A 14,146-nucleotide genomic window follows, 5' to 3' on the forward strand; every position below is an offset into this window, starting at 1 on the left:
CTGCCTGCCCTGGCCTCACACTGCTCCCAGAAGTGGCTGGCATGTCCCTGCGGCCCCTGGGGGCCGCAGTTCCCGGCCAATGGGAGTTGCGGAGTCGGAGCTGGGGGGGAGGCAGAGTGCAGAGCCACCTGTCTCCCTCTCCTCCTCCAGGGGCTGCAAGCCACTTTCGGGAGTGGCGCGAGGCCAGGGCAGGCAGGGAGCCTGCCTTAGCCCCGCTGTGCTGCCGGAGTGTCAGCACCTAAAGTCTCCCGGTTTGGCTTCAGTAACCTCTGGGAGATAGGATAAGAAATCAGGAGGGTTGGCAACGCTAGTTGAACTTGTGTTGCAAAATGCATCTAAATTACTGCTTCTCAGAGACACTATGTAGGGAATATGGGTGTTTAGATTTCAGGGGGGCAATAGTTGGCAAAGCAGAACCAGGGTTGCCAACTCTTGTGATTTTGGCTGGGGCCAGAGCCAATCGAATAGTGATGTGAGAAGCTCCAGCCATCCAATGAATTTCAACTCTGCCTCGGGGAAACCCCCTCTGATGGGCTGCTTTCCCCACTGCCCTGCCTCAGGGCGATGAGTGGTTCTGTAGGCATGCTGAAGGAAGCAAGCAGGACTCTCCCCCTCACCACCATTTTCACAGAAGGAGAGGGGAGAAAAACAGGGAGCATAAAAAGCCCAACAGCTCAGAATGGCACTGCTCCCCCTGCCCATCTTCTTTTGTGATCAATGGGGCAGTTCCTCTGCTTCTCAACTCTCCCTCTCTTGCAACACCAGACCGGGGAAGGGACAGAAGGGGGAGAAGAGGGACCCCACTGAAGCTCACCCCAGGCCTGGGAGAGTGGGAAGAAGCTTCCTAGGAGCTGCGGGAGGAGCAGGGATGAGGCAGCAAGGCAGAAGTGGGGGTGAGAACTCCTGCCACAGGGACCAAATGCTGAATACTTTTGGGAGCATTGGCAATGCTAATGGTCACATACACACAATGGGGATGGTCAGGAAGAGGTCAAAAATCAAGACAGACCAAAATACATTAAAAATAATCTCATTTGGGTAGGTGGGTGGGTGGGGGTCTTGCTCATGATTGTTTAATGTTTGAGGCTGGCAATACTGGGATTGTGCCTGTTTGTTTACTCTGTAAAATAATGAACGTATTATTTGTTTATTTAAAAAAAAAAGATTCTGCTCTTGTGAATTTCAGAAGACTGCATGCTTACAAAAATAGATCAGACATGCATCAGCTGAGAGCAAAAAGAGGCTTAATTTAACAACGAATAAAATTCTGACGCACGGTGTCTACAGAGACCAAGGACAATGTCATTGCAAATTATAATAATACAAAAGAAGGAAAATAATGTTACACTAACTCATACTAACAAGGATATGTTAGTGTGCAGAGCTAAATATATATATATATTTATATATGGTTGGGCAGTTCTGCTTCTTGCTTTTCTATCCAGTGATATATTTGGTTAGTCTCTGTTAACTGAGCCATAGTTTCTCCACTTGGTATGATGACTCCATCTATAAGAATCATCATTTTTCCTGCTAGGCATAATGAGTCTTATTTAAAACTCATCAGAGTTGGACCCAGGCCCTGTGGCTGCCTTCCTAATTTCTCGCACAAGCCAATTGACTTTAGGAGATTTCAGAGAATGGAAGCATATGCTCCGCCATAACAAATGAAACCATTCACTGATGTCAAAAACTGATGCAGTAAGCCTTAGCTAGAATTGATAAGAATACAGAAATGATGATTTCAAAAATTTCAGCAGCAGATTTGAGAATTACTGATTTGAAAAATACAATTGAGAAATATTAATGTGTTATAATGAATGGCTTGTATGACTAATAACATCTCTTAGGCCAATATCCTCCACTTTGTGTTTACAAACAAGCAGAAAGCCCCTCTTGGTGGCTGAACTCTGTGACTTTGTCCTCACCCACAACTATTTCACATTTGGGGACAATATATACCTTCAAGTCAGCGGCACTGCTATGGGTACCCGCATGGCCCCACAGTATGCCAACATTTTTATGGCTGACTTAGAACAACGCTTCCTTAGCTCTCGTCCCCTAACGCCCCTACTCTACTTGCGCTACATTGATGACATCTTCATCATCTGGACCCATGGAAAAGAAGCCCTTGAGGAATTCCACCATGATTTCAATAATTTCCATCCCACCATCAACCTCAGCCTAGATCAATCCACACAAGCGGTCCATTTCCTGGACACTACTGTGCTAATAAGCGATGGTCACATAAATACCACCCTGTACCGGAAACCTACTGACCGCTACACTTACCTACATGCCTCCAGCTTCCATCCAGGACACACCACACGATCCATTGTCTACAGCCAAGCTCTAAGATATAACCGCATTTGCTCCAATCCCTCAGATAGAGACAAGCACCTACAAGATCTCTATCAAGCATTCTTAAAACTACAATACCCACCTGCTGAAGTGAAAAAACAGATTGACAGAGCCAGACGAGTACCCAGAAGTCACCTCCTACAAGACAGGGCCAACAAAGAAAATAACAGAACACCACTAGCTGTCACCTTCAGCCCCCAACTAAAACCTCTCCAGCGCATCATCAGAGATCTACAACCTATCCTGAAAGATGATCCTTTACTCTCACAGATCTTGGGAGACAGACCTGTCCTCGCTTACAGACAACCCCCCAACCTAAAGCAAATACTCACCAGCAACCACACATCACTGAACAAAAACACTGACCCAGGAACCTATCCTTGTAACAAAGCCCGATGCCAACTCTGTCCACATATCTATTCAAGTGACACCATCATAGGGCCTAATCACATCAGCTATACCATCAGGGGCTCGTTCACCTGCACATCTACCAATGTGATATATGCCATCATGTGCCAGCAATGCCCCTCTGCCATGTACATTGGCCAAACCGGACAGTCTCTACGCAAAAGAATTAATGGACACAAATCTGACATCACGATCCATAATACTCAAAAACCAGTGGGAGAACACTTTAACCTGTCTGGCCATTCTTTGACAGACCTGCGGGTGGCTATCTTAAAACAGAAAAACTTCAAAAACAGACTCCAACGAGAGACTGCTGAGCTGGAATTGATATGCAAACTAGACACAATCAACTCAGGGCTAAATAGGGATTGGGAATGGCTGAGCCATTACAAACATTGAATCTATCTCCCCTTGTAAGTATTCTCACACTTGCTTCTTATCAAACTGTCTGTACTGGGCTATCTTGATTATCACTTCAAAAGTTTTTTTTTTTTTTTTTCTCCTCTCTTACTTAATTGGCCTCTCAGACTTGGTAAGACAACTCCCACCTGTTCATGCTCTCTGTATGTGTGTGTATATATATCTCCTCAATATATGTTTCACTCTATATGCATCCGAAGAAGTGGGTTGTAGCCCACGAAAGCTTATGCTCTAATAAATTTGTTAGTCTCTAAGGTGCCACAAGTACTCCTCTTGTTAAGACCTCTAACTCCAGGGCCATTGCCTCCTTACTATTTCAGCCCCGCTGGCAGCAGAATAGTAAAAATAAACAATAAAGCCACGAGTTCTTGTGGCTGAAAGAGTCAGAAGAAACAGGGATCTTGACCTGTAGGCACTCTCCTTCTACTGTCTCCATATCCTTGAGGCGTCAACAACAACAACCCGAGTCCAACAAATTCTACAAGCACTATTCATATGCAAGTGAAGAAATAATTATATACTACAAAGAAAGCACCCCTTTGGACAGCATGGAGGACAAGGTTGTAGAGTTGAAAAAAATTAATGTGAGATGAAAGACATTTCTACCAAAAATTTAAGGCATGTCTCATGTAGTAGGCCCTGATCCTGCAGACACTTAAGCACGTACGTCACTGTAAACATCTGCCTAGTCCATAAAGTCAGTGGGACTACTCACATGGTTAAAGTTAAGCATGTGTTTTCAGGACTGGCACTTTTAAATTTGGAAACAGTGCCCCAGATGAATTGGCTGCTCCTTTCTTTCCTGCCTGGGGCTGGGCTCCCTTGCTGGACCTGCAGTTCGTTTCTCTCCCTTTCTGCCTCCTAGGCTTTCTGGACTGGAATGACTGCTGTTTCTGTTCTCTGCACAACACATGGATTTCCTAGATGGATGGCTGCACCAACAGTGAGGTGGTCATCAGAAACAGGGCACTCAATTGCTACATTACAAAATGTGGAAATTAAGAGGTCAGCATATTTTCAGTAGCATTAAGGAAGGAATGACTGCTCAAATTAGGTGCAAAACTGATTGCAGAATGAAAATTTCTAAGCTTTTATATGACATCCAATTCTAAAAGGTCAGCCAGATGTGGCCTTAAATAAAAGGGGCTATTTATCACATTTTACTCCAGCTAAGTCACTGGTTGACATTAAGCATTGACTTGGACTTCTGGAAAATATTAATTATTTGGCTGCCAAACAGTTGTAAGTAACTTGGCACTGGAGAGTTCAAAAATCTAGGAAATTTTATGGAATAGAATTTTTATATATTTCAGTATACTGACATTTCACAAGAATAGATTAAGTGTGAGGGAAAGTTAAACTCACATGTGAGCCTTTCACCACGGAGAATATGTGCACTAACTTATTGTATAGTCTCAAACAATACATTTTATCAATAAAATTAGTTATGCAGCCTCCTTTGTAGTAACACCATTCCATCAGGTCTCTTAGAACAGATTTTACTTAGAACAGATTGACATCTAAGGTTGGTCAAATTTTGCACCTACTAACCTTGATGAGATTAATGTTCCACTAGCATAGATAATGCTATTTGTGAAGGGACATATTTGGACTGACTAATTTGTCCAACAGTTGGCTAATGCCAAGGCAGGAGACCTATCACAATTAGTGATGAGGGTGAAAACACTGGCTGTCAAGAACAGGAAAAATTGATTTGTTTGGCAGAAAGGAAAGCATGTGCCGTGCTATGAATATAAGCATGCTCATCTATTCTGACAGGAAGAGTATTTGGTGAAGGGGTACACTGAGGAGATACTGAGTGTAGTAGGAACACAAGACGTTTAAGTGGATCCCAAATCCTGAGCTATGTGCCTGAGAGAACCCTGCTTACCTCCCACTTACCCCTTCCACAACCTTTGAGGAGATAGGAATTAACTTGAGAAATAGATGCCACACTTAGATGTAAACCAACACTTATCTGGGCAGAGACAAAAACTCAGTTAGTACAAGGAACTATTCGGGGTCCCCATGAGGTGCCACACATCTCCCAACCACAGCAATATTACGATGTCATGAGTCACCAACATGTAATCACAGATTAATACACTCTAACTCTATTAACAGCACCCCTCCCCTGCTCTGGTCCTAGTCTCATAATTCCAAAACAGGGTATCTTCTGCCCTTTGGTACGTGCTTGGAGCCATAGGTCCCAGTCTCTGCTGTGTTTAGAGATGTAAAATTTCCAGAAAGTTTGAAGGCATGGGGGGGAGGGGGGAAAGTTTTGGGGTTATTTCCAGAAAAAAAGGAGAATATCTGCCATTGTTACTTGCTTCTCAAAACTAAACTTTATTTACTTCTTTAAGAATGAGATGTATTATTTATAAGTTAGTTAACACATAGAAAGCACTGCTAGGTATATTTATGAAATAAGTATAAATTCCTTACTTTGAATAATGACAAAGATATTTAGTATTAGAGATGGAGCCGCATCCTAAGGTACTTAAATGTATTTTTTCCCCCTGTTGATGCATCTCTAAAATAGGGGAAAATGTTGAAAGTAGAAAGTATCAATATTGTTGACTGATATACAAAAAGGAAGGCTATCTCTGTAGAACTCTGAAATAGTACGTACATAGAGACCTGATGTTCCAATGCAGATTCAGAAGAAACTCTTGCCTCTACAGAAAAAGCTCAGGAAAAGACCATCCTTATGCATATTCATTATAATGTAGTTAACACAGGACAATAGTAAGGACCAACAGTAAATTTGGGTATATATCCAAACTTTAAAGTAAACATCAGACTCTTTAATAGTGCATTATCATCATATATTGAATAAGTGTCATGATAGTAGGCAAAGCAAGCCATCCTATAAGTAACGAATTATACTAATACTTAAACAGCTTGGTTACTAATATCTTGTAAGTGCTAGCATAGCTCAAGTTTTTCCTTGTGACTTCTCTAATCAAAATCCATTTGTCTGAAAGATCCACAACTTCTGATTCTGGACTTTTCATTAAACTGAAGATTTGTCCAAATTGAAATAGACTTCTCAACTTTTTCACATTAGCCTTGATTGTGTGTGTATATTTCCATATGTTGACCTGTTTCTTTCACATGCTGTAGAAGATGGAAAAATCTAAAGCAAACGAGAAGCAAGAGGAATCAAAGATTGTTTGTACAAAGGCCTTGCCATCATGTTGTAGGAGTAATATGCTTGGCAGATTCCAGATTGCACTCCTGGACCAAATACCTGAAGAGATTCTGCAACATTTGAAAAGTACTTTTCCAACATCTGGTCTAAGTGTGTTGCTTGTTTAAGAATACAATCAAATACTGTAACAATGCTATCATCATTAACATTGCTACTTTTGATCCAAGAAGTTTGCAACAGCATGTATTGATTTGTAACAAAATTCTTCCCATCTGCGAAATAAAGTCCTTCACTTTTACTTCTTCCTGACTTGTGAGTGGAGGTGCACTTAAATTCTCAAAAACAGTTAACTTTATCTTTGCTATAAGTTGAGGAATGTCTGACAAAATTACCTTGTCTGATTCATATATAGTGATTGCAGAAGCAATCGGCTGTAGAATCTTCAGAGAGTTCTGCAGGTGAACCCAGAAGATTTGACACTGTGTCGTATCCTTTTAAATACTTTAAGATGTTCAGTTATCACTGTTTCTTGAAAGATTCTTTGTTTATAATAAATTGTCAAATGACATCACACTTCCCCATTTTGTTTTGCTAGAAAGTTTCAGTATTACCATTTTATTCTTATCATGCTTTTCATCCTACCACTTCTTAAAGATTGCAGCTACAATATGAGTAGTTTAAATTTATTTTATAACTTCTTTTGCTCTTGCAAAGATGTTTTCCAATATGCCAACCTTCATGAAGTCATGAAGAAGCAGGTTTAGGCCACAGGAAGCACAGCCTGTTGCAGTATTATGTGGATATTTATCCATTATAATGTCCCTTGCTGCTTTCATATTAGTGGCATTGTCAGTCATCAGAACAAATACTTTCCCACTTCCAATCTTCTTTAGTACTTCACATATTTCACTAATATACTCTGTAGTATGTCTGTTCTCAGTAGTATATGCCTCAATAGTATTCATCACCATGTATTTTTTTAAAAGGTTTCCATGCCCCACTTTGGGCTTATGTTCTGCCCTCCATTCCTGTTTCCATTGGTGTTGAGGTTTGGCACCATCGGCCATTAAAATTTTTTTTTAAAATTATTTTTCATGTTTGAATAGGGGGAATGTTGCATCTGTGACGGGTTGGATCACAGAAATCCCCTTGGGGCTGCCAACTGATGTGCCAAGACTACTTCTGTCCCTGCTTTCCCTGCCAGCTTGGGACTCCAGCACCCTGTCTTGTTGAGCCAGACATGCCAGTCTGCTCCAACACAGACCCAGGGTCTGAACCACATGCCCCAAAGCTGCAGACTTAACTGAAAGCAACTTAAGAAGTATTCCTGTCTTTAACACTCAGATGCCTAACTCCCAATGGGGTCCAAACCCCAAATAAATCCGTTTTAAATAAATTGTTTGCCCTCTATAACACTGATAGAGAGATATGCACAGCTGTTTGCCTCCCCCCCCCAGGTATTAATACATACTCTGGGTAATTAATAAGTAAAAAGTGATTTTATTAAATACAGAAAGTAGGATTTAAGTGGTTCCAAGTAGTAACAGACAGAACAAAGTGAATTACCAAGCAAAATAAAATAAAATATGCAAGTCTATGCCTAATACAGTAAGAAAACTGAATACAGATAAAACCTCACCCTCAGAGGTGTTCCGGTAAGCTTCCTTTTACAGACTAGTCTCCTTCTAGTCTGGGTCCAGCAATCACTCACACCTCCTGTAGTTACTGTCCTTTGTTCCAGTTTCTTTCAGGTATCCTTGGGGGTGGAGAGGCTATCTCTTGAGCCAGCTGAAGACAAAATGGAGGGGTCTCTCAGGGGTTTAAATAGACTAGGGGTAGGCAACCTATGGCACGCGTGCCGTAGGCGGCACGTGAGCTGATTTTCAGTGGCACTCACACTGCCCGGGTCCTGGCCACCGGTCCGGGGGGTTCTGCATTTTAATTTAATTTTAAATGAAGTTTCTTAAACATTTTAAAAACCTTATTTACTTTACATACAACAATAGTTTAGTTCTATATTATAGACTTATAGAAAGAGATCTTCTAAAAACATTAAAATTTATTACTGGCACGCGAAACCTTAAATTAGAGTGAATAAATGAAGACTTGGCACACCACTTCTGAAAGGTTGCCGACCCCTGAAATAGACTCTCTCTTGTGGGTGGACACCCCTCCCTCCCCCTGTGTAGAATCCCAGCTACAAGATGGAATTTTGGAGTCACATGGGCAAGTCACATGTCCATACATGACTCAGAACTTACAGGTAGTAGCCATGGTTCACATGCTACTTTGAACGTCCTCAAGTAGACTTCTTATGTGGATTGGAGTCTTCCAAGATCCATTGTTCGTTAAGTGTTTCTTGATTGGGCAGAGATATGTTTACAGAGATATGTTACATAGCATATGTAGCATAAAACATATTCCAGTTATGTCATATTTACATTCATAAGCATACTTCCATAAAGCTTTATGGGGTGCACGGTCACAGCGTGCTTGTGCTTTGATATGTTTGGTTGATTGTTTAGAGAAAAAGTTTGAAAGAACAGAAAGAGAGGCCTTAAAGATTTTTTAAAAAAGAGAAAGATTTGGTTAGGTTTAGAGGACAAAAGGAAAGAAAGGTTATTAAACAGAAGAAAAATTATTTGGTTAGGTTTAGTAAGGTGATATGATTTTAAAGGCCTAGTTTGGCATGTTATTAAAGAATAGAAAGAGAGACCTTAAAAACAAAAATCTTTATTTTTCTTTAAAGGGTTAGTTTGAAAGAATAGAGGCAAGTTATTAAAGAAAAGAAAGATTTTTGGTTAGGTTTATTAAGGAGAGATTTTAAAGGAGTAGTTTGGCAGGTTATTAAAGAATAAAAAAAACTGAAATAAATTTAAAATGTTTATTAAATAAAAAGTTGGGTTAAAAAAGAACACATGGCAGAAAAAAGGGAGACTGTTTAATAAGCACATGGTAAAAAGTATAACGGTAGGTTAATAGGAAATCATTTAAAATATTAAATATAAGGGTAGGTTAAGAAAAGAGCATTGAAAAATATTAAATAAAAGAGAAACATATAAAGATAGGTTAAAAGAGAACATGGCAGAAAAAGGGAAAAGAAAGCCCCTTTGCAAATGGAAAAGAGAGGCAGCACATGGTTGAATCAGAGAGAGAGAGAGAGATCTTACCCTTTTGACTGTTCCTGGGAAAGACTTACAAGGCTTACAATCGGTCAGGCTAGTTATCGCCGCCTTTGGGTCGGACCAATCAGATGCTGTTCTATAGCTGCGTCACAGAATACATTTTCCGGAACCAATCCTATAGTCCCAAGATTTTTAAACAGGAGCCATCTCCCTCCCCTCCCCTCACTACTCCCCCTTTAACTGCCTTATTCTTATCTAAAAAACCAGACCCCAAGCATCTTTTCTGCCATGTAGTACTTTTACATAGGTGCTTTAATAAAGGTTAAAACCATAAGCCCTTAGTAACAAACAGTTTTTAAAAGTTTTCCCTATGCTTTTGGTGAGGACAATTTGAAGCTGCAGCAAAAACAGCTTTGTTAGCCAGTGAATAAGAGAGAAAGAAGGCTGATAGATGCCCAGAACATAGAGATAAGAAGTTTGTTTCTTTTCAAACTCTTGAACAAAAGCAAGTAAAAGTTATATTAAGTTTTGTAAAGGAATAAAGCTCTATTTTATAATCACTTGAAAAGACAAGCCTATTTGAAGAAACAGCCCTTTATTTATAGGTGTTTTAATAAAAAATGAGCATGCAGAACTACCCCAGGGTTAAAACCACAGACAACCAGTTTATCAAAGTAATTTATAGTAATAAAAAAAGTTTTCCCCTATGCTTTTGCTAACGTTGGTTATTTTTTAGTGAGGACAGTTTGAAGCAGCTTTCTAAGTTAGTGGATTAGAAAAGAAGACCTCTTTGAAAGACAAGCCTATCTGAAGAAACATCCCTCCACTTAACACTTTTACATGTGTTTCAATAAAAAATGAGCATGCAGAAGCACCCCAGGGTTAAACCCACAAATCCTTACTAACAAAAAGGGTTTAAAGCTTTTCCCTATGCTTTTAGTGAGGACAATTTGAAGCTGCAGCAAAAACAGCATCTGTGAGCCAGTGGATTAGAGATAAGAAGATTGCTTCTTCCCCTACTTTTTAACCAACAGAGGTAAAACTTATATTAAGTCTTGTAAAGGAATAAAACACTTTAAAAGACAAGCCTATATGAAGACACATCCCTTCATTTAACATTTTTACAGGCGTGTTTCAATAAAAAAAAAGAGAATTCATAAACATCCCAGGGTTAAAACCACAGGACCTTAGCCACTTTATATTCCCCTTATTCTGTAAACCGGTGGCTCATAGAGAAGAAGTTTGTTTCTTCCCTCACGTTTTAACAAATACAAGTGAAAGTTATATTAAGTTTTGTAAAGGAATAAACACTCTAAAAGGCAAGCCTATCTGAAGATACAGCCCTTTACTTAACATTTTTACAGGTGTGTTTCAATAAAAAAGGAGCATGCAGAAACACCCCAGAGTTAAAACCACAGAACCTTAGTAACAGCTAGTTTATATTCTCCTTATTCTGTAATCCAGTGGATCAGAGAGAAGTTTATTTTCCTCCCCACTTTTTAACAAATCCATGTGAAAGTTATATTAAGCTTTCATTTTCTTAGGACTTTTAGATTTATTTGAATTTTTCTGTTGCATTATCAGAATGTCTTTGTTTTTAAATGTTTGCATCCCATGTGCTGAGACACAGGTACAAGCTCCTGTGTTTGTTTTGGGTCCATAGATTTTATTAAAATAATACATCACAGGCTGGAGCTGTGGCTTTCTCTACATTTTAAAAACAGATAAGACTAATTAGGTTAGCCAGTGATCCATGCACTATAGTCTGTCTTAGCAATGCTCTAGAGGTCAACCCTTCAGTTTGCTTGTTGTTTTACACAGACTTCTTTCCTAACTTTTTAAATACTGTTAAAGTTTTAACAAATGGTGAGATTACACTGAAAGACACTTTGTGAAAGTTATAAAAAGTATTTTATTCCATTTACTGATTGTAAAAGACAAAAAACATCGCTTTGTGGCTGCATGAAGCTCAGAGATAGCCTATCTGAAGAACACCCTCCCTTGATTTCCCCCCCCCCCCATACTTTTAACACTTCTAAACATGCAGTGTTTCATTATATTAAATAAAGGGTTTTTTAACATTTAACATGAAAATACAGCATTGACTGAGATGTAACATAACATGACCCTTTTAAAGGATATTCTGTATGCAGTGAGGCCTATTTGAAGCATTGTTTGTTTGTTTTTTTAAAAGTTCAACATGAAAAAGCAGTATTGACTGAGCTGTAAGAAAACAAGGCCACTCTTAGGGATATTTTGTAGAAGTTTAGTGAAGTAAAAAGGCTTAAGATACTTGCCTATCCCTTTAAAAATAGTGGTTTTAAAGTACCAAAGCTGCAACTGGCTAAGAATATGAAAACTGGCAATTGGGGGGAGTTTACATATGTGTTTTAATAAAAAAAACAAAATTAACAAAAAAATTACAAAAGATTGTTTTTTAAAGTTTGGATTTATACAAAAAACACAAGAAAAAATTAGCTTATGTAAAAAAGTTAGCTTTTTTTTTTTTTTTTTTACCAGAGGTAAGGAGTTAGCGCCCCCGCCCCCCTTCACTTTCCCCTCTCCCCGACCCACTTTCTTCTTTTTAAATGTTTTTTAAAATCTAAACCGAGGACAAACAAATCTAAACCGAGGACAAAAAAAAGCCACAGCCACAGTGATCAGGCCATGGGGTAAGAAAGCTGTTCTGAGTTTTAGGGGGAATGTTGATAACTCTTTTAGTGAAAGTTCGTAGGCAGCCATTCTGTGTTAGTTGTTATGCTTTAGCACAGGCAAGCATTTGTCATTCGGAAACACTTTCCCACTTTATGAGATATTATCTCCCCCATCCAACCGCCTATCAGAAATATTAACAAAAACAAACTTAAAGATACTCTGTAGCAGTGCCTACAAAGCAACAATTACACTGACTGGCTTACAAAAGCTGTTTTTGCTAACACTGGCTTTGCTGTAAAAGCATGCTACTCCAAATTGCCCTTACTAAAAATGACAAATATTAGTCTAAAACATAGGGGAAAACTTGATCACTATAAATTACTTCTATAAACAGGTGCCAAACCTCGACACCAACGGAAATGGGAACGGAGGGCGGGACATAAGCCCAAAATGGGGTGTGAAAACCTGTCAAAAAATACATGGTGATGAATACTATAAAGGTATATGTGACGTTCCTCTGGTGTTATCTGGACTGGTGGTCTGCTAAGTCACTCCAATCCTCGACTCTGGGAGCCAGCCTTACCCTGCTCTGCTGTGAGAACCCCCCCTCCTGGGCTGTTCACGCACAGCCTCTGGCATGTAAGCTGCTCCCAGCTATGTGAGTGAGCACTTTTGGCCAGCCGCTGCTTGGATTGTGCAACTGAATGACTCTAACCAATATCTCCGGTCCCAGACACAACCCTAGGAACCTCTGTCTTGCAGTGTCCAGTTGGGTTCAATATCTAGGGGTTCAGAACCATCTAGAACCAGCTTGAGACCCCACCCAGAAATCTGGGAAAGCTAGCCACCATCCCAGGTGCCTCTAAGAGGCAATACTTCCCTACTCACAAGCACTAAATCTTTGTATAACAAAAGTAAACTTATTAAAAGGCGAGGGTGCGGCACGCTAACTTGGGGAAACTCTAGCACAACATTCATAAGTAAGCAAAAAATAAGTAAACACCCACCCCACAGTATCTTGGGCAGTCATCCTTTGCCTCAGTTTCTGACCTTGCTAGGTGAAAGTCTGATGGATGAAAGTCCCTTTAACATACCGCTCCTCCATTTCCCCTCCACTGCAACTCACTTACGGTTGGTTGTCCGAGGTCAGCGAAGTCCCAGAATGCCTCCGTCACTGCCGCTGCTTGCTGCTATCGCCTCTGCTGCTGCTCACTGCCCCCTGGCATCACTGGTCCCTCTGCCACTGCCTGCTAGTGATGCTGCTGCTTCTGTTGCTGCTTGCTGCTACTGCCTCTACCACAGTTGCTGCCCGCTAGTCTCGCTGCTGTCTCTGCTTGCTGTTGTCTTTAGCTGCGATGCCATGTGCTGAAGCTCCACCACTTAGCCCCGTTCTTAGTGATTCCAGGACTTTGTGATTTGCCTGCTAGTGGGGAACCTCAGTGTTTCTTCCTCTACATTGCTTTTCACCATGACACCATCCCCAAACCAGCTCTAAGGCTCAGCCTCTTAGGCTAGCTCATCAGTGATCTCAGTTCTAGTGGTCATTGAGAAGAAATAAGGCCTCTCAATTGAGTCAGATCAGCTCTGTCTTTAAACACTGGAAGAGGAGAATCAAATAGCATCTAGAACTCCTTTAGCAGAGTCTACAGCACCAGGTAGGAACACCTATCCCCACCCACTCTCTTTCACTTGGATTTGGCATCACTTCCACCCCTGCCCCCAGTCACTTGTTGAGTGAGGTTAACATTAGTTGGACCCCACCCCATTAGGGCATATTAAATTCAGTTCAGTTGCCCTTTTATTCATACAATAAGGATAACATTTCAGTATCCCTTCATCCAACACTAAGGTGAATTTTAACCCCAAACCAGCCAAAATTGATCACTTCAGCAAAGTAGGACTGCCTGCTGATCATCTAGGCAAAGTACGTGTGTCTGTGCAAATATGGTCTGGTCTGGAGGTCTTTTCCCCCGGTTCACCAATAGATGGCGGAGCCCATTCAGACTGTAGCTTACACTACATT

At 40.4% G+C, this 14,146-nt stretch overlaps 1 protein-coding gene and 1 long non-coding RNA gene across 2 annotated transcripts in view; one reads left to right on the top strand and one right to left on the bottom strand.

Moving 5' to 3' along the window:
- Nucleotides 1–14,146, top strand: part of IL15 (interleukin 15) — a 72,722-nt gene that overhangs the window by 2,935 nt on the left and 55,641 nt on the right. The window lies entirely within an intron of this gene.
- On the bottom strand, nt 5,513–9,537 carry LOC135879147 (uncharacterized). The gene is made up of 4 exons (XR_010561443.1): nt 9,514–9,537; nt 8,605–8,701; nt 7,983–8,131; nt 5,513–6,328 (listed from the first exon to the last, which is right to left on the bottom strand). It is a non-coding gene; the product is annotated as an uncharacterized LOC135879147 (long non-coding RNA).

Source organism: Emys orbicularis, chromosome 5 (assembly GCF_028017835.1).
Source record: "Emys orbicularis isolate rEmyOrb1 chromosome 5, rEmyOrb1.hap1, whole genome shotgun sequence".
NCBI lineage: Eukaryota > Metazoa > Chordata > Testudines > Emydidae > Emys > Emys orbicularis.